At 42.4% G+C, this 27,476-nt stretch overlaps 1 protein-coding gene across 5 annotated transcripts in view; it reads right to left on the bottom strand.

The window, feature by feature from the left end:
* Schip1 (schwannomin interacting protein 1) overlaps nucleotides 1–27,476 on the bottom strand; it is a 179,499-nt gene that overhangs the window by 67,172 nt on the left and 84,851 nt on the right. The gene's annotated exons all lie outside the window — the stretch shown is intronic.

The raw sequence follows: 27,476 nt of genomic DNA, 5'->3' as shown, positions 1-27,476 counted from the left end.
TGGCTGGTAAAAGCTACGGTTTTGTTAAGTGTCACAGGATGTTAGGTCTGACACAGAGGTGGGGAAGGAATTCATGGGGCTCTGGGTCTGTAGCATTACAAATTCTTCACCATCATTGAAGTTCTAATCAGTTGACCGGCCTTGCTGGATCAGTCTGAAGATGCACATTTTTTTCTGGGAACTTTAGTTCATTCATATCACTAACACCCCAGGTGTCATCTATGAAAACAAACCTTTGAAATGGCTTCACATTTTTGCCAGCACTTTCTGACATCTCCCAATTTTTATAACCTTGTAGTTGAAACAAACTCCCATTATGACTGATGTGAAGCAGTGTTTCTACCCTCAAGGAGTTTGAAAAGAAGATTACAGGACATAGATGATGGTATATAATAGGGAGTCAGCCAAAGAGCTTTTGTGTGTTTGCTCACCAGAAATCGAGACGTCTAAGTGAGGGTGAACAGGAGAGCACAAAAATCGTGTTCATTTGGTGGTTTACTGAGTTCTTTAATGTCCCTCTTTTCTAGCTCTAGATTTAAATTTCCTTAGAACTTGGATCTCAGAGGACACAGTGGTGCACAGCTGTAATACCAGCCTTGAAGGGGCTCAGGGAGGAAGACTGTGAGACTGTGGACAGCCAGGAATATACAGTCAAGACCCTGTCTGGGAAAATTAGGAAAGGAAACAAATAAAATTTCAAAACAAACAAACAAACAAACAAACAAAGACCAAACACCAAGTTTTTCCTCTTTCAGGATAAGAAAAATTCACCTGATGTTGTCAGCTTTGGAGAGTGAGGAAGTGGCCGTAAGCAAAGAAAAGAGGCTGCTCTAGAAAAAGCAGGGGATGAATTTTCACTGGTGCCACTCAAAGAAATGCAGTCCAGTTGGACTCTGATTTTAGTTAAATGAGAAGCTCTTGTTGAACTTCTGTAATCCAGAATTGTAATACAATAAAATTATGATGACATAGGATGATAAATTTGGGATGATTTATAATTGCATAACTACAAAACTAGGGCTGGAGAGATGAACTATTTAAAAATAAATACAAAACTAATACTGGGATAAAAGCCCACAGTTAGAGGGTAGACAGCAGGTAAGAAGAAATTGAACTACCTTGCAGAGGGTCAAGGAGAAAGGAGGCTGATGGACAACTGCTTCAAATACTTCAGAGAACAGCAGGAGGAAAGCCCCCATGTTACGAATTCTGACAATGAAGTTATGAATAGCTCTTAAGAAACAGTCAGCAGTCCAGTACTAGAGTGGGAAGACCTCTAGTTGTGGTTAAGAAGTTGAGAGACTAGGGACTGGAGAGATGGCTCAGAGGTTAAAAACACTGACTGCTCTTGCAGAGGACCCAGGTTCGATTCCCAGCACCCACATGGTGGCTATGAACCATCCTTAACTCCAGTCCCAGGGGAATCCGATGCCCTCTTCTGACCTCCGTGGCATTGCACGACATGGGTGCACTCACATACATGCAGGCAATACACTCATACACATAAAATAAAATTAATAAATAAAATATTTTAAAAAAGAAGTTGAGAGACTAAATAAAGAGCAGTTTGTAAACAAGCTTCTTGACTAATCAGAAGATCAGGGTGGAAAGCATAAGTGTATTATGGAATCTTGCTTGTTTTTAAGAGCAGAGGCCCACGTGAGATGGGCAACAGGGAAGGAGTCAGCTAGAAGGGAGAAAGTGATGATGGTAGATGGAAAGTGACTGGAAGGGCCAGGTGCCCGAAGAGTCCGTAAGGAACATCTGGCAGGTGTTCATTCAGTTTTGGAAAAAACATAGATGTCAAGTTACAAAGAAATGTTGACTAAGGAGGAAGTCCTGGTGGACATAGGGGAAGATATAGGAGCACAGATGGCAGTATGGCCTTCAGTGAGTCCTTGAAAGAACAGCTGGATGTTAAGACCCAAGGCCTTGCAAGGGAGGATGTCTGGAGTAGGATCAGAGGCTGGGCCACTGTAGAGGAAGCTTTTCCAAAATACTTTGTAGGGGTTTTGTTATATTCCTTGAAAATTTTGCTATAGAAGAACAAGAAAAAACAAACAGGATGGGTGAGACTCCAAAGATGTGTTAAGTATAAGGTAATGAATGTGCAGTAGCTTAACAGGTGAACAGCATTGTATGTGTTAGATAATGAATAAGCAAGCAGACATAGAATTCAAGAGGTATGTTCAGAACTGTGTTAGACCTAAATCAAGGATATGTGTGCTGAGCACAGAAAGGGATGCACAGATAAAAGACCCACCAGCTAAACACACACATGCTGAATCACCTGGGCGTTATGAGGCAGGCACCGTGTGTCCATTGGATGGTACAGACTGCCCACAGCTCACTCCTTTTTTAAACAACATTTTATTTATTATTTTTATTTTATGTGTATGAGTATATTGCCTGCATGTAGGAAGGTGCGCCCACGTTATGCAGTGTCTGAGGAAGTCAGGAGGGGGCGTCGGATCCCCTGGAACTGGAATTACAGATGGTTGTTAGCTGTCACGTAGGTGCTGGGAATCAAACCCTGGTCCTCTGCAAGAGCAGCCAGTGCTGGCTCTTAACAGCTGAGCCATCGCTCCAGCTCCTCCCATCTTGCCCACTGTCTTCTGCCCAGCTTCTCTTCAGGCTAAGAGCTACAGAAGAAGCTGGTGGAATTTGCCCGTGTCTCTCTGATAACACAAGTGTGTGTCTGGACAACAGCTTTCTAATTGGCAAACAATTTCCAAACCTTAACTCTGGCACATAACCACATCATCTACCACCAGGTATGTGTTGAGGAGAGGCTGGGCATACAAAAGTCACCTAATCCAAGATGTATGTTGTGTGGTTCTTCTATAGTCCTATACCCTATCCTCAGTTTATCAGTCTATCCTATCCTATCAGTCTTTCCTGCCCTTTGCTTTGTGCGTTAACTAGATTTAACTGTGTCAACTGAGCATCTTAACTGAAGGTATGACTTACACAATCAAGCCCCTCATAGTGGACTTGCAGGCCACTGTTCTTATCAAAGTCATTGTCCACATTACATTCCCAGAAGGAAACAATATCAGAATGATGCTGCACCATTTTCCCTGCAATATTTAAAAGCCCAGAAATGGGAACTGAGAGGAAGATAAACTGAGACAGGTTTTTTTTTTTTTATGAGACAGGTTTTTTTTTTTTTTTAGGTTATATTTTTTATCCTTATAACTAACTATACACAAGAAACTTGAGACTCTTATAAACAATGTAAACTAATTTGCTAAGAATTTTAACTGTTGTAACCCTAGTTTTGGTCAATGTTTATTATTTTAGACTTAGCTCTGAAGAGAATTATTAGTATAAATCAGAAGTGTTCATATTTCTTCTTCTATAGCATTAGAATTTCCTTTTAAAGTCTAAATGCAAAATGGTAAAACATTTTTATCGGCCTAAAATTATTCTAAGTTCAACTTATATTTCCCTGTCATGTCCCTTAAGGAAAACACATGAAAATTCTTTGTTACACACATATTTGAAGAGAGAATATTAAGGATGTAAATTATAGTCTTATTCCAACTCAAGCTTGACACTAATTTTTGTATTTTGCTCTGTTGGGCCATACGAAAGAATCCCGTTTCACAGAGACAAGTGGCTGTGAATGGGAACATTTCTCAGTCATGCCTAACACTGCTATCTCTGGAAGCAAAGAAGGAGAAACTTATTCAGTTGATTTATTAGCAGTATAAAGCAAGTGTTCACATTTCTTATTATAAACAAGATAATAAAAGACAGAATGCCAATACTTAATAGCAGATCATCAATCTGTAGCAAGACTTCCTCATTTGATGGACTGGGCATTTGCCTGTCATTGCACAAGCCACTACAGGCTGGGTGAGAGGCTTTGCCAAGCAGAAGAGCCTGATCCACTGCCTGGCACTGAACCAGGCTGGGCTTTTTGGGTAACTCAGATCGTTTTTCCTGCCTGGACATGCACAGGCATGTATTTTTCAGAAAGGCCAGCACAGAGCACCGCTTTTAGAGTCAAAAGCATATCTATTAGTTCAACAGTTTGAGGACCTGACAAAGTAAAGTAAACATGCCGATATCCAAAAAAGGAGATGAAGGGGTTGGAGAGATGGCTCAGAGGTTAAGAGCACTGGTTACTCCTGCAGAAAACCCAGGTTTGGTTCCCAGCACCCACACAGTAGCTAACAACCATCTGTACCTCCAGTTCCAGGGGATCCAACGCCCGCTTCTGGCCTCAGTGAGCATTGTACCACATAGGTGCAACTTACATACATGCAGGCAAAACTCTCATACACATAAAATAAAAATAAATAAATAAAAGGAGCTGGAAATACTTCGCATAGATTAGAAGGGGGTAAGATCTCCATGATTAGGGATGAAAATTTCTATTCTTCTTATCACAGTTAAACAGAGAACTTTTCTCCAAAGTCCTGTAGACAATCTCATCTGTAGATGTATTCTGGATTGTTGTTACATTTTAGAACTCTTTAATTTCCAATTTTATGTTTTGGATGAGGTGTTTAGTGGCTCATTATAATAATATGTGAGAATTAATCTCTAAAAGTACCTCCTGCAATCCTGGGTTTCTACAGGCACAGTTTGAAACTAGCAATGCTATAGCAGCACTCTCCCTGCAGAATAATGAGGCGGCTCCTATTTCCACAGAACTGCCAAGGTACTTGTTTACTGCACAGCCTTAGGCTTTCTCCCCAATGTATTTCTGCCCAGGGCAGGCTGAACTTTGCATGCTATAGAAAATTAGTGACTGATACAAAGGTACACCTGGGTGAAGTCTACATGGTTTCTTCTCAAATTGTTTATATCCTTAATGATTGCTTCTTTTAGTCTCCATTGCCCAGCCTTTGGAATCAGAGAAAGTAATAGGAGAGAGGGAGAGGGGGAGAGGGGAAGGGGAGGAGAGGAGGAGGAAGAGAGAGAGAGAGAGAGAGAGAGAGAGAGAGAGAGAGAGAGACTCTGCTAGAGTGCGCACAAGGCTTTCAAATAAAATGAGGCATATTTTCCAAGAGAAGTTAAGCCCAGCACATAGTACAGTGTGTGTGTGTGTGTGTGTGTGTGTGTGTGTGTGTGTGTGTGTGTGTTTGCACGTTGTGGGGTTGTGGAGAAGAAGACACAGGCTTCCTTTCCCTTTGTCCCTTCAGGTCTCTGTAGTAGCCAGCCCTGATAATCTTGTCTGTTAACACAGGTGCATTTAGCTAAGGCAATACATGGGATCTCCGACAACAAAAAGCTATTATTCAGGCTTCTGAAGTAGAGGAGGTTAATCAAAACCAGTTTTCATGTATTAAAGAAGGGGACGGATGCTCGTGTTGAAGAAAGGTGACCTCTAGTGGACAGTTGTGTTTATTCAATTAGTTTCAGCTAGGAATAGATAAGAAAGCAAAAACACTTTAAATGTGAGATCTGGGGTCTAACTGAACTCTCAATATTTTAAGACAATGGTAATAGAAACATAGAAGCATTCAGTTACATTGCTAAAAAGTTATAAAGGCTACAATAATGATATTACACAAAAAATTACAATTTAGGCCACCCTCAGATGTTTCTACAGTTGTTAGAACTTTGGATCAGGAATCAAAGAACTATTTGGAGTTCAGAGTCATTCTTAGCTACTGAGTTCAAAGGCAGTGTAGACAACATGAGATTCTGTCACAAAACAAAACAAAATAAAACAAGAACTATTTCTTGGCTTGACTATACATCTTGTTAGGCATGCTCCCTTGGGCAACTGCTTCATATCTAGGGTCTTCTAATTCCTAATCTTTAAAATGGGTTGATTTATAAACTGTCTTCTCCCCCTCTAGGGCTGTCTTTTAAAGTCAAGTTCATTTTTTCTATCAGGACTTTTCCAAATTAGCAATACAAAATTAATAACACAATGTTTTATTTAGAGCATTGGTGAGTTGGGAAAAAAATACTAGACTCCAATCAAAGGTCTTCCTTATAGAAATTTAATGAAGGTAAAGATCATAAGGATTTTTTTTTGTTGTTGTTTATGTAGCCAGGCTGACTTTGAACCCACCTCTGCCTCCCCAGGGCTGAGATTACAGGTGTTGTAGCACCATGCCCGATTTTCTTTTCACAGTGAGTGTGGAAAACATTTCGAGGACTAAACACACTGGGTCATTAATTTATTATAAAAATGTAGTTTATGGTTGGAGTGATGCTTTTGCAGAGGACCTAGTTCAGTTCCTACCACTCACATTGGGTGGCTCACAACTGCTTTAACTCTAGCTCCAGGGGATATAATGCTTCTGTCCTCTGGCTTTCACATGCACCTGCACTCATGTGCAAGTGAGCAAGTGTGTGTGAGTGCACACACAATTAAAAATAAAGTAAATCTTGAGACCTGGCTTTGGTAGGATAAGGCTGAGATCTGAGCAGACAGCCTGAGAGGGATGGTTTCAACCTCCATCAGTGTAGTGGCTGTGATCTCAGCAGATAGCCAGAGAGTGCCTGTTCTGGTTTCCCTCTGGCATAGGGGCTGAGAACTCAGCAGACCACCTGAGAGAACCTGGGTCCTGCCTTCATGTGGTGGTGAGCTTCCCCTAATTGCACCTTACCAACCCCCTAACTGGGATTGTGTGAGGCCCCTCCCAAGGCCCCAGGGCAGACCAGGCTTTGGTAGGATAAGGCTGAGATCTTAGCAGACAGCCTGAGAGGGCTGGTTCCTACCTCCATCAATGTAGCGGCTGGCTGTGATCTCAGCAGACAGCCATAGAGTGAGTGCCTCTTCTGGCCTTTCTCTGGCATAGGAGCTGAGAACTCAGCAGACTGCCTGAGAGTCCCCAGGCCCCCCAAGCCCTTGGAGAACTTCCCAAATTTTGCTCTGAGTTCCTGCTAGTAGGGGCACAAACCTTAGAAGGAAGCCTGAATGTACCTGACTGGAACCTGACTTGGGCTTCTATGGCTGCTCCTGAGTAGCTGATCCGAAGCCATCAGCTCCCTCCAAAATAAAGCCTGAGAGAACCTGAAACCTGGATCAACCAGATTTACATAACTAATAAGAAAAGGACCAAGGCACACCAATAATTCAAATAGAAGCATACTTCAACTTAATTCTCATATCAGAATCACAAACAACAAAATAGTATGTCCCCACCAAACTCCACCAGTCCTGTAGAAGAGTTCTACAAGGAGAACTCCCAGAGAAAACCCAGGACACAGAATTTTAAAAGAACACTCATAAGTAGAGAGATGGCTCAGCGGTTAAGAGCACTGACTGCTCTTGCAGAGGACCCTGGTTTGGTTCTCAGCAACCGCATGGTGGCTAACAACTGTCAGTAACTCCAGTTCCAAGATGTCTTCTTCCCTTCCCACCTCCATAGACATTGCATGCATGGGTGTATTTACACACACAGGAGAAATACTCATACACATAAAGTAAAAATAAAACTAAATAAATAAAATATTAAAAAACGAAAAAACCAAGATGGATGGTTGCTGAGGAAGAAAACCTGAGGTTGGTCTCCATATTCATGCACACGTGTACCCTGCATGAACACCTACCCACCCCCACACACATACAGAATGTGTGCTGTAACGGAAACATAGCAGGCAAATTCTCAAAAGGAGAGAATTGACCCCGTGTGGAGAAATGGGGTCTTTACTAGCAGGTGAAGTTACCCAGCCTTGTCCACTGGGCCATTTGTGTGTGTGTCTACTTGAACAGAGAACAGGTGTGCACAGAAGAAGGCATCAGATCCCCTGGAACTGGACTTACAGATGGTTGTTAGCCTCCATGTGGGTGCTGGGATTTGAACCTGGATCTTCTGTAAGAACAGTCAGTGTTCTTAACCACTCTCCAGCCCCCATATTTCCAGTTCTTAATGACAATAGATGCCAGCCCAGAATACTTTTACCAAGCAAAAATGTCTATTATAGTTGCGGGGGAAAGAAAACTCTTCCATGACACGAATAGCCTGAAAGAATACATGTCCATGAAACCAGCCCTTCAAAGAATACTTGAAATAATACAAAGAGCAGAGAAAGGAACGACTATGCCCCAGGGCAATGAAAGACAATAAATATAAAGGTATAATTGAGGAAACACAAAATTAGACAAAGAACACAAATGGCAATCAAAATGATGGCAACCAACACACATCTTTCAATAACAACCTTATACTTCTTTAAGAGTTCAAGGGATTACACTTCCTAGACATTAGGCTTAAATCCATATAAAAAGTTATTTAGACAGTTATTTCTCATTGATGATTTTGTTCCTAATCAGAAAGTGCTGCTCAGATGTAAGACTTCACATCTTGGTCTTTAATAGTGTAGTGCCCACTTGTAGCTAGGGGAGACAATCCACTATTGTTCTAAAATGATGACTAAATTTGTTTTCTTCCCCTATCTAGAACAGTTCCCTCTTGAGAGGGAACTGACACTGATTCTAACCACTCCAATAGTTATCAAAGTGCCTGAAAGCAAACCCTGAATCCATCACTCTGAGTCCAGCCTTGGAAGACGAAAGAAAAATGAGGAACCCAATAGAGGGATGCTTTTGGAAGCTCTCATCAAGAAATTCCAATGGACTCTCATATAAACATTTGAAAATTGCCCCGTTCTCACTTTTTTCTAGTTCCTTGTCTAGAACTTGTAATGCTAATTATTCTTGCCTTTACTTCTCCTTCACATCTCCTATTCACCAGTCAAGGACTTTCTTTTCCCCCTAGAGATAAGAGTTATGCAATTTGGGAGTCTTTTAGATAGACCCACTGAAGGAGTACCCCCAATTGCCTCACTCCACATCCCTGCTCAGCATGGAAGAAGCCAGAGCGATCTGTGTCCCTACTCCCTATCAGAGATTTGGGTAACTTTTTCAGAGGATGGTGTGATAAGAATAGGAGGTAGGAATTGGGTAGGCAGTTAGGAAAAAAAGACCCCAAAGAGCTGGGCGTGGTGGTGCACGCCTTTAATCCCAGCACTCAAGAGGCAGAGGCAGGCAGATCTCTGTGAGTTCAAGGCCACCCTGGTCCACATAGTGAGTTCCAGGACAGCTGGGGCTACAGGGAGACCCTGTCTCAAAAAGACCGAAAAAAAAAAGACCCCAAAGAAAAGTAACCAGTTTCTTAGCTAAAAGTCAAAATGTCCTTGGGCCTGTTAGGCCAAAACTGTCAAAACTATTTGGGAGCTCTTATCTAATCCTTAAAAGATTTTAGGGTTACCTCTTCAGAGGGGGGAATGTTAGAGTAGCCAAAAACCCCATAAAAAATTAAAGAAGAAGAAAGAGTACATGAAGTTATCAGAAAAAAAGTGATGGGGAGATATGGGAGGAGTTGGAGGGGAGGGAGTGGGCATGGATTTGATCAAAACACCTTATATGCATGTATGAAATTCTCAATAAATTATTTTAAAAAATAAAGTAAACTTTAAAAGTTTTAGTTTATTATGAACTTCAGTTTCTATCTTTTTGGCATATGCGTGTGTACGTGTGTGTGTGTGTGTACTCACATGTGTGAGTGCATGCACACATTCATGTGCATTAAATGTGGGTGCACATACCAGGGCACTGTATGGAGGTCAGAGGACAAGCTTAGGTGTTGGCACTTGCACTCCACCTTGAGAAAGGGTCTCTGCTGTTTGCCCTGGTGTTGGCCCACAAGCTTCTGAGGGTCTGAGGTCTCCACTTTTTATCTTTCTGCAGGAGCATTGGGATTACAGATGTGTGTCATCACATCCAGCTTTTTGTGGGTTCTGGGGTTTTGAACTTATGTCCTCATACTTGCCTGGCAAGTACTTTACCAACTGAGTCATCTTCCTAGTCTTCAGCTACATTTAATTAATTAATTAATTAATTAATTAATTTAGGGTTTTTGAGACAGGGTCTCTCCCTGTAGGCCCAGCTGACCTGGAACTTGCTATGTAGACCAGGCTGTCCTCCATCCCACAGAGATCCAGTTTCTATTTTTAAAAAATGGATTTAATGATGAAAAGGGAAACATAATTTATATAGCACATCTTTTCTGAAAACTACTTGCTCATTAATTGATATCTTTCCTGAGGGTATCACTAGGGTGGGACATAATAATTTATGATTAACTGTTAATATAATCTCTAAGGAACTATTAAAACTCTTCAGTGTTCCTTAAATCTCTCTCTGTCTCTGTCTCTCTGTCTCTCTCTCTTTCTCTCTCTCTCTGTCTCTCTGCAGGAGTACTACTGAAACGCTATTATTGACAATGGGATTTGGTGCCTAAGAGTTTCTGCAGGAACATTCTCTGACCAGCTTTTCTAGGATCAATTAAGCAACAACATGGACCAACTGTGCAACCTTTCCTCATCTTATCACCTCACATGATTTTAGCTGCTGAAAGAAAAAAGCAATCATCTAAAAGGTTTTCTGACGTATAACAAAAAAAAAGTTAAGAAACTCAAGTAATGATCTAATTAACTCTGCTTTGCCTTCAGGCTACTGACTGAGGCCTGTTTCTCCTTTTTTTGGCTCATCCTTTCAAGGGTGTAAAAGTGCTGGCTAGGAAAAGATGCTACTCAGACAGTGCACAAAGGGTGAACTCAAGAGGGCTGAGATCAGTTGCAGACTGCCCTAAAGCATTAAAGTGAACCTCTAAACCAGTTCTCCTTTGAGAATGACAAAAACAGCCTCTTTCAGATGCATAACCTGGGCCCACAAAATGCTTACTTGTGGAAACTGCTAGGGCTTTTTCATTATTTACCAAGCATGCTGAGATGGAAATTAGCATCCTTCTTGAGGTCCAATGCCCTATTGATAAACCTGTTTTATTCTGATATGTCTCCCCCCAACCCCTGCCTCCCTCAATCACTTGCCACTATTTATTTACTTATGTATTTGCTGATTGATTGATTAATTGATTTTTATTTTATGTATACGAATGTTTTACCTGCATGGATGCAAGGGCACCTGTGATGTGTAATACCCATGGAAGCCAGAAGAGGGCTTTGGATCCCCTGGAACTGGAGTTAAAGACAGTTGTTAGTCATGTGGATGCTGGGAACTGAACCTGGTTCCTCTGCAAGAGCGGCCAGTGTTCTTAACTGCTGATCTATCTCTCCAGTCCATACCATCATCTACATCATCATCATCACCATCATCATCATTATTATTTTGAGACTGCGTATCTCACTGGCTGGAGCTCACTGATTCAACTGGAATGGCTAGCCAGGGAGCCACTGGGGTTCTCCTGTCTTGTTCTCACCAACAATGGAATTATAGACATGCACCCAACTATAAACATGCACCTTTTCATCCAGCTTTTTTTACCCCGAAGCTGGGGATCAAACTCAAGCCCTCAAGCTTGTGCAGTAAGCACCTTATCAACCAAGCCATCTCCTAACCCTTGTTTTCACTCTCGACATTTAACATCTGCCCCACCAAAAGAAACACAGAACAAATGAGTGTAATCCATTGTGCCCAAACACCTATATCCGCCGTCTTCCTTTTGCTGTCTGTCTACCCAGTATGATCATGAACACCAACCAGCTGAAAAGGCATTTACTCAGCAGACATCGGTGGAAACGTGCTAATGGGGTATTTGAGGTTTTCAAAGTCAAATTCATTTCAAAGCACATTAGTGATTTCCTTAGCAGAGTTGTCACTGCGACTGCAGCAATCAGACTGTGGAGCCTAATTTTAGATGGCATAAATTTATAAAATACCATTTTGAAAAAAATTTAGCCCCATTATTCACCTGGTGCCCCTGACTTGTTGATTTCTTACTCCTTGACTTAGATCCCAGTGTCATAGAAAATTAAGGGCTGGCAGCTATACCCTTTCAAATTAAATATATGAATAAAACTATCATCAGAACATGTCACAACTTGGTTTAAAGCCTTGGTCGTTTCCCATAAGGCCCAATATTGTATCTTAACCCTTTGCCCCACTACTGATCTTTCCCTTGCACTTCTCAAGATCTCGCTTATTGCTCCAGTTTAAATCTTAAACATCCCCCAATTAGACAGAAATCAAAGGCTTGGTTACCAGCCTGCGGTTGTTGGGAAGTTGTGAATTCTTTAGGGTCTACTGTTAGGAAATCAGGCCCTTGGGGACGTGCCCTTAAAGGGGGATATTAGGACCCTGACCCCTTCTCGTCTCTCTTTTTTATGTTCTGAACACCATGAGATGAATTGGACCCTTCTGCTTTGTGTTCTCACCATGATGTGCTTTGCTGCCTGTCCTAGTTACTTCCTATTGCTAGGATAAACACCATGACCAAAACCAGCTTGAGGAGGAAAAGGTTTATTTCAGCTTACAGTACAGTTCTTCAACAAGGGAAGCCAAGGCAGGAACCCAAGCAGGAACCTGGTGGCTGAAACTGAAGCAAAGACCATGAAAGAATGATGCTTACTGGTTTGCTCCTCTGGCTGCTGTTCAGTCTGCTTTAGGCAACACAGGACCACCTGCTTAGGGGTGGCACTGTCCATATCATTCAACAATCAAGAAAATGTCCCACAGACATGGCCACAGGCTAGTCCAATGTAGACAGCTCCTCGACTGAGGTTCTCTCTACCCAGGTGTGTCAAGTTGACAATATAAGCCATCCAGCACACTGCAACAGGCCCCAAAGCAATAGGACCAAGGAACTACACACTGAAACCTCTGGAACTGTGAACCAAAATAAATCTTTCTTTCCTTAATATCAGATTAGTGATAAAAATCTCAGGAAAGAGAAGATGCCTGGTGTCCCCCGCCCCCGAAATATGCCAGTCTATGTGACGCATTTTTAGTTCTAGGAAATAGCCTGGTGAAATAGACAAGTTGATTTCCTCAGGTCATTTTGTCAGAGTGGTGCAAAGCTAACACACTCACTGAGCTCCAAGGACTTCCTGGAAAAGTCAAGCTTGTACCTGCTCAGGGTCTTCACATAAGCTGCTCCTCACAGAGGGCGCCCAATTATTCCCACCATGTGCCACTTTTATTGCTTAAAGTTGGAAGCTGTTCCTTAGCCCTGATTCCAAATAAGGTCCTGCTTTAAATTAACTTAGCACGGAGCTGGAGAGATGGCTCAGCGGTTAAGAATACTGACTACTCTTGCAGAGGACCTGGGTTCAATTCCTAGCACCTACATGGTGACTACGAACCATCCTTAACTCCAGTTCCAGGAGAATCCAAAGCCCTCTTCTGACCTCCGTGGCACTGCACGACATGGGTACACTCACATACATGCAGACAATACACTCATACACAGAAAATAAACATAATAAACATTTACAAAATAAACAGCATACTATGTTTCTTTCTCAGCCTTCAACACAATGTGTAACTATTCAATCATTTGGGAGACTCGTAATGTTGACCTGTTCCATGAGGACAGCAAGGATGCTTCTCTGATCATACCTACCACTATACACCTAGCACCTAGTACTACTGAACACAGCAGGTGTCAACAAATCTTTCAGCGAACCAATGAACACAAATCTCAGGAAATTCTCCCACTTTGGCAAAGGAGCTTGCCCATCGTTATTCCTGCAATGTAGCCAAGCTGGCCAAGTGGCTGCTTGCTATCTGAAGGTGCTGAAGCTCACCTGGGTGCCAAGTGGCTGAGTGCCAGCTTGGGAATAAGCCTGGTGAGGCATTTTGGCCACAATTCCCTCTTCTCTGTGAACTGCGGGGGATGGCAGTCTCAAGGGTACCACAGAGCTGGACCAAAGGGCAAAATAATGGCTTACAGCTCTGCAGGTGAGGTTAACGCTTACTAAACTGCAATAGCTAACTGACTGCCCCAATTCAAAAATCAAATTAGTGAGCAGGAGAGAGAAATAGGTGGTGTTTTCCTACCACCACAATGTGCCACTTTGTATGATGAATTTCTAGTTCCAGGGGATAGACTGGCAAAACAGGCAAGTGGTTTAATGTTGTCAACTGTATATTCCCCAAAGCCGACTGACACATATACCAAGTCAGAATTCCCATCTTTAAATAATAAAGCATCCCAACTGTTTTTTTTTTTTTCCTAATCAAAAGAATAGGATGCTAATATGCTAAGAGACCAGTGACAAAGAAACCAGAGTTTGTGAAAAACACTGTTTTACATTTGCCTGCCTATCATGGAGGTTTAGAGTACATTTATAAAGGAGATTTAAAAAAGAAAAGAATAAAGAAAGAGAAAAACCAAAGAGCATGGATGCTTTCTTAGAAGAAAACAAAGCTGACTGTTAAAACCAAGAAATACAGTTTCCTGTATTTATAATACTATAGTTTTCCATAAAATATTCTCATGTGTTAAAAAGGGATGGTGGGTATAGCTTGTGTCTCTCTGATCTACACATGTGGGTATAGCTTGTGTCTCTCTGATCTGTATATGCACATGTGTTTGTGGGTGCGTGTGTACATGTCTGTGCATGCATGTGCATGAAGGATGTCTGTGTTAAGTACCTTCCTCAATCACTCTCCACATTCATTTTTGAGACGGGTTCTTCCTGAACTTGGAACTTGCCATTTCGGCTACACTGGCTGGCCAGCCAGCCCCAGGGATCTACCTGTCTCCATCTCCCCAGAACGAGACTGTGCTGCTACTGCCTGGCTTTTTTGCCAAAGTTCTGGGGGGATCAAATTGAGGTCCTCAAGCTTGTGCAGTAAGAACTTTACCAACTGAGCTGTTTCCTAGCCCCCACATTCTCTCTGTACGAACTAGATGCTGACCAGTAGCAAGCACAGTGTCACCAGAAAGGGATCACACTAAACTACCCAAGTGTGGCCCTCATCTTCCAGAGACTTGCTGGATTAATCATGAATTGTGTTAGGTGTTGCCAGTACAGACCTGGCTGAGCTATCAGTTCCCATAATCTGAGCTTCAGGCTACACCTGCGGAGGGACTCAGGTTTTTTTCCCAGACTGTGTGTAGAATGAGGCCAGAATCCTGTCTGCCCATATAAATGAGGACAGTCTGGTATACATGCCTGCTCAACCCTGCCCCTGTTATCTCCTTCTTGAGATAACACACTAAGGAAATCGATGTTTCCTCTACAGAACAAGAGAGCTCCTGCATCCAGGTAAGAAATGCTTTCATGGAAGGATTTAGTGGTATGCCTGGTAATTTCTGCTTCACTTGAAGTCAGGAAGAACATTTAGATTTTCAGTTTATTAGTACATGAGAGAAACGATAACAGGTAAAGAATTCTGAAAGTGACTTTAGTTTTTCATGCTGAAAAAATATGATTAATGTTCTAGATGCACTCTATTATCTTCTTATTTACAAATGACATGGTGATGCTGCTTTTCATTATTTTCCAAATACCTTTCAGCACTAAAATGTCATCACATGGATGAAATGATAAATCAAACTATCTGCCCCATGGACATGTCTTATCAGTTATGATTTTTTAAATTTTTACATTTTTTTCTCATGGGTATGTGTGTATGCCTGGCTGTCTGTATGTGTATCATGGGCCTGAAGGGGCCTGTGGAGGCCAGAAGAGGAACTGGACCTACAGACAGCTGTGAGCCAACCCATTGTGGGTGATGGGAGCCCATCCCGGGTCTTTTGTAAGAGCAGCAAGTGCTCTTAATCGCTCGGCTATCACTCCATTCCCAGTTATGTATTTTTTTTTTTTTTTTTTTTTTTTTTAGGCACTAAATGCTTCATAAGGTCCTGAGCAAAACTATGGACCTATAATTCAAAATTCAGTAAGAATTCCAGGATAAGGCTGCAGTGTAGCTCAGTGGTAAAGCACCAGATTGGGTTTGATGGGGGGTGGGGGGACAGGGTGCCAAGATTTTAGGATGAGCACAATAAAGCACTAAGTGCCAAGAAAGACCTTCAAAGTCAGCAGAAGGTGCTGACTGGTTCAGAAGGAAACCAGACAACCAGACGTAGTCATTTAGATTGGGTGATAATTATTTACTTTTCTCCTTGCTATGATCAAACATCTGACAAAAGCAACTTCAAGAACTGTAAGCCAAGGGTTTCTTTTGGCTTACAGTTTGAGGTTACGGTCCATCATGGTGGGGAAAGCGTGGTAGCTGATGATGCTGTGTCTGCAGTCAGGAAACGAGGATGAACACTGGTGCTCAGCTTGCTTTCTCCTCTGGACTCAGTCTGGGATCCCAGCCCATAAGTGGTGTCGCCCACACTGTGGGTAGGTTTTCCGTCTCCATCAACCAATCTAGAAACTCCCTCGAAGAACTCTCTAGAGATTTGTTTCCCAGGCAACACTAGGTCATGTCAAGTTAACAATATTAACTACCACAGTTGAGTTCTCAGTCTTGAAAAGAATGGGAACCTTTGACTTTTGGCATGCAGACACCAAAGAAATAATGTCCCTCAAAGGAAATAAAATTCAAGAGCGAGCTGAGGGAGAGCAGGGAGCTAATGTCTACAGGGCGCCTCCCATTGGCCAGCTGCTGGGCTCCAAGCTGGCCCTGCAGCACTTCTATTTGTTCCAACACTGAGCTCTTTTTCTCATTTTAGATTCTAGAACCCATCACCGTACCCAACAATTCACTCACTTCATCTTACCTGCCCCTCTTCCCTCATCATCCTTTAGTCAAATCCCACCTGGATAAATACAGCTCTTAGCTACTCTATGCTAACTTTCAGGCTGATATAGGTGCCTGGAGAAAAATATATAGCCATTCTTACTGATCTCACTTTAAATCATGGCACTAACTTCAAGAATGCCCTTGGCTATGCTTTCTGAGTCCATCTACTCCCATGTTCTCCTAGACAACCACAGAGCTCTCTGAAAGAGCTGTCTAGACTTGATGTCTATCATTTCTCTCCCCGCTTTATTCTCCTTTGAACACTTTCCAATCAAGCTTTTGTCTCCACGATGTAATTGCAATGGCTACACCTTCCTAAACCCCCATGTCAGCACATAGTCTTCCTCATGCCAGCCAGATCCATGATCAAGACTCAACCCAGGCATCTTCTGAGGCTTCCTCTGGTCCTTTCTTGAGGGGAAGGCCTTGTGTCTGCTGGTCCTTCCTCATTTCTCTCACTCAACTCACAGGAGCTTCCTGTCCAATATGGTGGCCACTGGCTGTGGGTAGCCATTTAAATAAACATAACACTGTGTTCCACAGTTGCATGTGTCATGTTTTAAGTGCTTCAGAGCTCCATACCTGAAAAGACATTCCTGTTACCATGGAAAGTTCTACAAAACAGACACACTAGAACATCAAGGCTTACTCCCTGGAGTCTTTCTCATCTAAGCTCTGTTTCTTGGAAGTATCTTTCAATCTCTTCCCCGGTGACATCCAAACCTCTTTCGCCTAGACATTCCTCTAAACGCTTTATAACTGACCACACTATCCCACTTGCACATCTCGTGGGTGTCTTAAATTTGCCATGCCTAAACCAAGCTCCTGCTTCCTCCCAGCCTCTGGCCTCCTTGAACTCCTGCCTTTCCCATTTCACTAAATGGCAGCTTCACACTTCCAGTTGTTCTGGCCTGGTCCGAGGGTCAAACTCTTCCCTGCCTCTTCCCTTCACAACCTATGAGCAAATGCTCTTTGACTAATTGTTCAGAGGCATTTGGAATTGTCCAATTCTCACAGCTCCACTGCTACCAATCTGCCCCGAACTGCCATCATCTCTCCCTAGATTACTGCACAAGCTTTCTACCCAGGCTCCCTGTATCTCCCCTTCCAACCTTCCCACCTTGGCCCATTTTCAACAAATAACCACAAGAACACTTTAAAAAGATAATCCGATTTTATCTAGTTTCTCTCTCATTCAGAGTAGAAGCCAAACGCCAGCTAGAAACCTTGGCCATGGCCTCCCAGCACCAGTGTGACCTTCCCTGTACTCAGTCTCTACCACCAAGTTTTCTTTAACAGTCTTTAGTCAAATGGAACATTCCTCTATCTCAGGGCCTTTGTACTCTCTGTGAACTCTACTGGGAACTCTCCTGCCCCAGGTATCCTGGTGACTCACTCCTGTACTTCCTCTACAAATGTCACCTTAGTAATGAGGTTTTTCCCTGACCACCCTGTGTACAATTCTCATCTCTCTTGGATATCCCTTCCTGTTCCACCTTCCCTATCCCAACTCGCCTTCCTCTTTGCTCTAGCATGTACTACACTGAAGTATGATGGAGATGCTTCACACTTTACTGCTTAACTCCTAGACTCATATAAGCTTAGGATGCCAGAGTTTTGCTCAGCTGTTTCCAGCTTCTAGAAACTGCCCAAGACTGGAAGTCACCTCAATACACAGTCCCCGACTAAGCAAGAAGAGGCACGTATTTTCCTTTCCCCTCTTGCTCAGGTTCGGCTACTTTGTTCTGATAGCCACCCCTCTTCACGGAGTGTAAAGTTACAGATTTGAAAATTCTCTATACTCTACCGATCAACTCACTTGACAATGTATATAATTTTCCCCTTAAGAATGGTAAAAACACTTTGACTCTAGAATTGGCTCTGCAACTTTACCCTGGAAAAATCCCCTTAATCTACACAGTTAACCTTTGGGATGCCCTCTAAGGCCACAAAAGTCATTTATACAATGTCTAACTGGAGTCTGGACAGGGAGCTGGGAATGGCCAACTGCTGAATTCTCTAGATTGCCAAGTGTACAACCCTGTAAGCTTAGGTCAGCTTCATGAAACCTGTGTGATGGCCTCCTAGAAACACTTGGCCAATCCCAACCAAGACCAAATGGCTCAGAGAGAGATGACTTCCTCCAAATATCTGACTCCCTGAGCCACCTGCCCTCAGAGAGGGAGTACAGGGGTACAAGGCCCATCACCTGAGAACTGGCCACATGTAAGGATGGCATGAAGAGAAATATACCTAGGAAGAATCTGGGGGAGTGCCCCAGGCACTGGCTATCTACTTGTCAGTCCCCTTACCTGGCATTCAGGAGAATGGAAGTCAGATTCTAGACAAACAACTTGACCCTTCAGGGCTTCATCAAGATAAGCCATGGTTATCTCTAACTGTTCCAGTGCCTCTGAATTCCCTTGAAAGGTAAAGATTTCTCTGCTAGATATCAGAGAAAACTTAGGAAAGCAGTGTGGGGGTGGGGATATGCCTTTCCAACTGGAGCCACTCACTGATAGCCAGAATATACAAGTGACAGAGGAAAAACAAAGTACTTTACTTTCAATGGCTAATGTTTTTTTTTTTCCTTTGTTTTTATTTGTCTTAGAAGATGTGTGGATGGAGGTTAGGGAGTGTGGAGTGCTTTTAAAATATATCCATAAACTCTTTCATATCTTTGTATGAAGAGGTGTAGTCTAAATCCCTTCCACTTGAATGTGGGACTTAGTGACTTTATTCTATAGAAGAGAAACCAAAAGCAGAAATAACATACCAGCTACTTCAGAGACTCACTCAAAAGAGAGTCAGAAGATTTCTCCGTGATGACTAGTATGGAGGGAAGTTGTCGTGTCTTAAGAACCCACAAACAGCCTATGGAGAAGACCACAGGCGAGGTGTGAAGGAGGAACCACCACCCTCCAGCCATGTGACTGTCCACCCCCCCCACCCACCCCCCACCCCCGGTCAAGATTTCAGATGACTGTAGGCAGCATGGACATTCTGACTGCAGCCTCATGAGTCATCTTAGGCCAGAATCAGGGCTCCATAGCTCTGAATGGGATTCTTGACTATCAGAAACCAGGGAGTAAACTTGGTTGAGTAAAGCCAAAGAAAGTAAACTGTTGGGTTTTTAAGATTTATTTTTATTATTTATTTATGTGTGTTTGTAAGGGCATATATATGCGCACATCTGTATGGGTGTCCTTGGAAGCCAAAGGAGGGTATTGGATCGCCTAGAGCTGAATTACAGGCAGTTGCAAGCCACCAGCTATAGATGCTGAAACCCAAACTCAGGTCTACTGGAAGAGCAGGGGAAACATTGCTAAGCGGTCTCTCCAGCCCCCGAAGTAATCAGTTTTAAAGTAATGGGCAACTAAGTCATAGGGTATACACACACAGTTAAGCCTTTTCATTTCAGATAACCTGGAGCATCTAATTTTGTTCATGTACAGAAGTCATGGGCTATCAGAAAGAAAAAGAACTTATAATATGACCATGGACTAGAGAAAGTGCCCATGTCAGCCATAGCTGACCCCCACACTGCAGCCTTGGGCAGGGCCTGCTACAAGAGGGCTGCATGAGACCAGGAATGAAAAGTCCTTTTACAGCTCTGGCACTGAGGACAGATAGTAATGCTGGTGGCTGTGGCAGTGATGCTCTGCTCCAAGTTTCCCATTGTCACACACAGGCCCTGATGCTGGCTAGTGGCCCACTGGCCCTGTGGACTCCCAGCCAGTGCTCAGCCACACTGGTCCTTCCTGGGGAAGATAAAAATCTGAGGGTTTTAGGAAATCCTCTGGAAGGGAGAGGGGGGCTGACCAGAAATGTCAGGAGGTATGTAAGTGACCAGGGCTTAATACTATTTGCACACCCTTTCCTGTTTGAGTTTTACCCCAAGAATACTGCTGTTCCCATTTCAAAGTATATCCAAACTATTGTTTACATACAGCTTTTCAATGATTTTTGTCTCCCTAGAATTTCAGTATAACATATATCTTTCTGTCTGGAGACATGTGGTAAAGAGCATCAAAGATAAAAAGATTCTTTCTTCACCGAGCGTCATCATCTGGCTCAGTCCTTATGTCCTTCGGAGAACAGTGTATGTGGGCTCTGCACGCTCTCCTCTGTTACTGCTGTAGATGGAGGGAGTTGTCTGGCTCAGGGTGTATCTAGGCTTCAGTCTACCACAGTCTGTCCCACTACAGGACAAGTGAGCGAGAACTGCCTGCTCATTTGAAATTGGGTCCTCGGGCTGCAGCACGTTTTAGTTGGATGTGTGTAAAGGGGTAAGTCAGAGCAGTGAGAACATCAGGGAGAATGTGGGAAATGGTGTTCCTGAGGCCACTAAAGAATGAGCCTCAGAGTCTGGATGGGCAGAAGTCCTGAGCACAGTGAGGATATGGTGACAGAAGCACAAAGAACTTAGTCAGAAGGTGACAGGTCACTTTCAGCTCCTCCTCTATTGTTATAAAAAGCTTCCTCTGAAAAGAAGCATTCACCCACTCAGTAATTCGCTATAGGGTCACATGGGTTACGATCAATCTGACCTAATCTCTAGTGAGAAGGCATTCCTTTGTAGCAGTCTACAAGGGGAAACAAACCAAACTGTAGGCATTTAAAAAGAAATCAGCCACAAAGGCACATATATGGGCAAATGCCTAGAATGGCTATACAAAAGAGAGAAAATTAACCTTAAACTAGGCTAAGCGCTTCTCAAAGTGATTCCTTTCACAGGAAACCAGATACAGTTCAGTGTGCGGCTGCTTTGTGCCATGCCAAGGTTATTAAGCCTCTTAGTGCCATTCGCGCTGATGGAATGGGCTGCTTACTCTTCCCTTTAGCCCCCGTCAGCCATGCATGGTCATCACTCTTGACACACAAAAGAAGCTCTTTACCTGAGTGTTGGCCCCATTCTGATGTTGACAGCTACTGTTAATTTAGCTTGATCCAAACTAGATATTTAATTCCCTCATGTGGCCCACACAGCTTTATAGAAGCATGTTAATAGGTACCGGGGATAGACAAGAAATAAGGCCCACTTCCACTGTAGATAGAAACACATACACAATTATTCTACATATTACATATTTATCTTGTGTGTTTTGTGTATGTATGTTTGTGTGTATGCCAGAGCATGCGTGTCTGTAGATGTGCACATGCACGAAGAGGTCAGAGGACAAACTCCAGTGTCATTTCTCAGGAGCTGCCATCCATTAAATTTTTTTTGATTTATTTTTATTTATTTTATGTGTATGACTGTTTTGCCTGCATAGATTAAGTGCATCACATGCAATGCCTGTGGAAGCCAGAAGAGGGCACTGGATCCCCTGGAATTGAGTTATGGATGTTTGCTGCCATGTGGGTGCTGGAAAATGAACCTGGGTCCTCTGGAAGAGCAGCCAGTGCTCTTAGCCACTGAGCCAGCTCTCCAGCCCTGAGACAGTCTCTCAATGGTCTGAACTTGGCAAGTAAATGAGTCGGGCTGGCCAGTGAGCCGCAGGGACCTACCTATCTCCAACACCCCAGTGCTAGGATTACTAGTGTGTGTCACCACACCTGTTTTTTTTTTTTAACATGGGTTCTGAGGATCAAACTCACATCCTTTACCAACTAAGCTATCTCCCGTAGCCCCTAACTCATGCATTGATGACCTATGAAACTGGTTAGGACATCTGATCAAGCTTGGAGTACTATGTGATGGAACAGGGTTTCTCAGAACGACTTCAGCAGAACATAGTCCTATAAGATGTTCCTTGGAGGGAGTCAAGAGTCGGGGTAAACGTCTAGGAGCAATCAACATGAGATGATCTTGATTATACCAAGTAAAGAAATCCATCAGACTTAGTTTAGCCCACTGTTACCCAGAGTCATTTGACCAAGGAAGCCTCCTGTCACTTAACACTGGTGAACAGTCCCTGACAATGGGAATCAGTTCAGTCTTCGAAACACCTATTTTCTTCTATTTTTCAATGAGAAAGAGAAGCTCTAAGACCATACAGCAATAAAGTTGGCAAGAGAGACCTAAAATAAGACCTTCCATTTCTAGGATTACAAGGCCCTTTCCACAGAATCACAGTCAAAGGGGCAAGGAATATTCAAGTCAAGACTGATGTCTGGGCACCATAGTCAACTTCACAGAGGGAATGTCAGGGTCTGTATTAGTTACTTTTCTCACCATATGACCATTAAATACCTGTCAAGAAGCAAGTTAAGGGAGGAATAATTTATTCTGGTTTATGGTTTGGGTCTTATGGTTTGGGAGGTATAGTGGTAGGTGAGAAGCAGGCAGGAAAGAGGAGGTAGTTTAGCTTGGGACCCTCCACTTGGTTTGGGGTTATACATCCTTCCCTTATACAATGCACTTGGCAACTTAGTTCCTCCAACTACATGTCCTATGTGCATACACCCCTCTCCAAACAATGTACTACCAAACTCAAAACCCCATTAACCTCCCCACCTGCACTGGGCTACCCATACTCCCATTTCTGAACAATGGTATAAGTTTCCCTGCCCCTGATAACAATCAAATTTCAACAGCTTCTAGTCAAGTGTATGCCCAACATATCTGGGTATGAAAAGTAGAAAGGCCAATCCAGCCTGAACTGGTTTTGGATGTCTGCCCAATAAGGTAAAACTATGCAACCTTTTAGGGAGAATCATCTGTTTACCATCTTATGCCTATGCACAATTGGGTAAGTATATGATTAAAATCAGATGCATTATAGAAAGAGACATGTGCAGCAGAGGAATGATTATTGTACCTAATCTATTACTCAAAACAGCAAACCACCCAAACTATGCCTCTTAGTAACCACCCCCCCTTTCTCCTGAGTCCCATAAAGAGAAACCCCCTTGGGGGGCACTTGAACACGAATGAAGACCACTGTCAATCTTGACAGTGCATCCTTCTCTAGGCTCCAGTATCACTTCACTCTAAATTAAGTTATCTAGCTTCTTTTGCAAATCTGTGTGAATCCTTATTTTTCTCTTCTTTCTTTCTTTTTTTTTTGGTCTTTTTGAGACAGGGTCTCCCTGTAGCCCCAGCTGTCCTGGAACTCACTATGTAGACCAGGCTGGCCTTTAACTCCCAGAGATCCGCCTGCCTCTGCCTCCCGAGTGCTAGGATTAAAGGCATGTGCCACCACGCCTGGCAATTGTGAATCCTTATTTTTCACTTCTTTGGATAAAAGGCCAAGAACCAAGAAACATCTGGTCCCAACCCAAATCACTATAACAAGGGGCTTAGAGGTGGTGGGAGTGCCAAGTGGTTTCCTCACACCTACATGGATCAGAAAACAGAGGGCACCTAGGACAGAAACAGGGCAGGCTATGACCCATCAGGCCTTCCCCCTACCAATCCACTTCCTCCAGCAAGACCATATTTCCTAAAGGTTCTTTAACCTTCCAGAATAGCGCCATCAGCAGAGGACCAAGTGTTAATCACATAAACTTTTGGGAAACATTCTACATCTAAACCATAATAGGGTCATCATATATACAATGTAGACCAGTTAAGGCTTTCTAGGATGTTCTCTATCCAGACTGACATCATACTCTGTCTTTCAAAGTCCCCCACCATTGGCCCCTTATTCTCTGGCCTCTACAAAACACTGCTCCCTACACACATGAAAGGAATTCTAGCATCTGGACCTTTGTGCTTAGAAATCTTAAAAATCACTGGAAACAGGAAGCAGACTCTCAGGGGCTGAAGAGTGCTCTGGGGATCAACAACGTGAAGAAATAAACACAGTCAGACAGCAGACGAAGCTGAACTCTGGTGCAACTGCAGAAAGAGGTCTCACAGATCCAGCAGGGTACCCTGTAGCTGGGCTGGCCCTTCTAAGTTGATCCAGCCCTGGAGAAAGAGGCCAGGCCTTTGTGTCCCAAAGTTAATCAGTCACTAGGTGTGGGTTGATCTGGAGAAGGAAGCATATCCCAGGCAAAACAGCTCTGCTGAGCTCCAAAGACGTGTCACCTGAGAGCTGTCAGCTTCCAACTTTCCAGGCAGCTGGAGCAAGGCCTGCAGTCCTGAAAGGGGGTGGCAAGGTGTCTGGAATAGCGGCTATAGCACCCAGGGGTGCTTCCCACTTGACTACTCTGCCTTCTGCAGGTGTCAATAGAACTTTGGTGCTGTGTCATGGGTGATGTTATGTTAACTCAAGCTTTAGTGTATCTTGTGGAAATTAGAGCTATCTCCCTACATGGACTACAAAGTCCCCCAAGTTTTATACTTGTATCCTAACTGAAGGATACTTGTATCCTTACAGAAGTGATTAATAACCAACATGAATACAGAGGAAATACATGAGTTGGGACCTGAATCAGTGAATCTTAGCTTCATCATTTATAGTAGGGAAATAATAAAAAATTTTAGCTCCCTTCAAGAACCCTGCAATAGCAAACTCAATGATTTTGAAAAGAAAAAAGCTAAAATTAGTGTTTTACAATGTTAGGTTAATAAGCAGACACCAGATACTCATGCAAGGGAGAAATATACTGGGCTAATAGGTGAGAAATTATTTATAAATCCCTTATGCTAACAACTTATAAAGTTTAAATAAATATATTAAATAAATGAAAAAAAGTGATATACAATTAATTTCAATTACAACTCTGATTATTGTGCCAGATAATGCTGTTTTTTGATGTCATGTATGTGTGTTTGTGTGTGTGTATAAGTACTATGAGGGCATATTTGGATTAGATGTGCCCATGTTCTGTGTACCATGTTTCTCTATTGTGGAACTATTCACATGATATACCATGTGGACTTCACACAGAAATATCATTTATAGGTATTAAGCCCACCTCCATTTCTTTACATTTTCATTTTATTTGTTCATTAGATTATGTGAGGTTTCAATTTCACAGCATGTGTCAGCAAATCCATGTAATACTGACTTTAAAAGTTAGAAGGGGGCTGGAGAGATAGCTCAGCAGCTAAGAGCACTGGCTACTCTTGCATACGACCTGGGTTTGGTTCCCAACACATATGGCAGCTAACAACTGTAACTCCAGTTCCAGGGGATTTGACACCCTTTTCTGGCCTCTGAGGGCACTGTATGATATGGATGCATTTACACACATGCAGGCAAAACACTCATAACATAAAATAAAAATAAGTAAGTCAAAAGAAAAGAAAAAAGAAATTGCCAAACTGTTCTAAAATAAACTCAGAATAAACCAGATACCTAACATAAAGTGGGTTTAAAAAAAAAAACTTGGAGAAGAAAATGCATAAAACATAGAGGATATTTGCAACCTTGGGTTAGATGAAGCCCAACATCAAAACACATGATCAATTTGAAGAAAAAACTGGAGGTATAGAGGACTTCAGCAAAATTAAAAAGACTTTAAACATATCAGTAAAAAAATAAGAGTCATAGTCTGGGAGAAAATACACACAACGGTATTATTTCTGGTAGAAGATTTGGATCTAGGATATTTAGGACTTCTTATGGTTAATAATTAAGCTACATAATATATATGTAAAATATATATAATGGTTAAATAATCAAGAATGAGCAACAATGAAATAGGTATTTCATCAAAGTAGGAATCTGAGTAGCTAAAAGATATGAAAAAAAAATACTTAACATCATTAATCATAAGAGAAATACAGATAAGAACAGCAGTAAGATGCCACCTCATGCCCACAGAGGAGAATCAAAAAGACAAAACAGTTATTGGTGAGGCTGTGGGAAACTGGAGCCCTCATACCTCCCTGGTGGAATGTAAGATGGTGCAGCTGTCTGCAAACAGTTTGACAGTTTCATTTAAGAAATTAAACAAGCCGGGCGTGGTGGCGCACGCCTTTATAAGAAATGAAAAGAGACCACTGTCTCCTACCCTGAGATGGAATCAATTCAAAATAGATTAAATACAATAATGTTGAGCCAGATGTTTTGATACATGCATTTAATCCCAACACTAGGGAGGCAGAGGCAGGCAGATCTCTGTGAGAGTCAGGCAGTCTGATGTACATGATGGGTTCCAGGCGCTGGGGCTACAAGGAGACCCTGTCTCAAAAAGACAAAAAAAAAATTAAAAAAAAAAAAGAAATTAAACAAATTTACTAATTAACCCTGCAATTCCTTTCCTAAGTATCTATCTACCCAAGAGAAATTAAAACAATATCTATAAAAACATATATATATATACATTATTCATAATGCCTAGACAATGAAACAATCCACATGCCCATCAATGAATAGGGTAAATGTGGCACAGCTATACAATGAGGTATATTTAAGCATTAAGAAGAAACAAACTACTGATACATGCTACCACATGGATGAGTACAGAAAATTATAGAATAAGTCAAAGCAGCCACAGGCAAAAGATTACATACTGTATGATCCTGTTAACATGAAATGTCCACAAAATACAAATCTGCAGAGCCAGAAAGCACTTAAATTGTTGCCTGGGCTGTGGGAATGAACTGTGATTGCCAATGGGCAGCAGGGATATGTAGGATGCCAGAAACGCTCTTGAGTTTGGATTCTGTGGTGTCTACATAATCTTGTACATTTACTAAAACTCACTAAGTTAAAACAGGTAAATTTTATGTTATATATAAAATTGTATATTGCAATAAAGCTGTTAAAAATTAGAGAGCTTATTTTTCCCACACAATGAGAGGCAGCCAAGTCCAGGGCTATTAGATGGTGTTTGATTGTCATTAGGGGTAGAGACTTTCTGTCTGTGCCTTGGCTATCTCTCCATGTGTTCTTGCTTTCATAGTTACATGCCAACGTGTTCCTAATTAAAAAGGAGAAACAAACAGGCAATGAAGAAGACATTGGCCATTGCTTCTTGGCCTTCTGAAAAGATCAAGTATTATATATACGTTTACCAGCTTACTGTCTGCTGCATTCTCTATCTGAGGACAAGACTTTAAGTGGATTGGGGGGGAGGGGAGGTAGGATAGGAACTTGCTTCATCCACTTCACACATAGCCCTGATATTATACTACCTCCAGAAATGGTACACCCCC

Source organism: Nannospalax galili, unplaced genomic scaffold (assembly GCF_000622305.1).
Source record: "Nannospalax galili isolate Female #2095 unplaced genomic scaffold, S.galili_v1.0 scaffold691, whole genome shotgun sequence".
Taxonomy (NCBI): domain Eukaryota; kingdom Metazoa; phylum Chordata; class Mammalia; order Rodentia; family Spalacidae; genus Nannospalax; species Nannospalax galili.
Note: the sequence above shows the minus strand (reverse complement) of the source record. Positions and strands in the feature narration are given on the sequence as shown.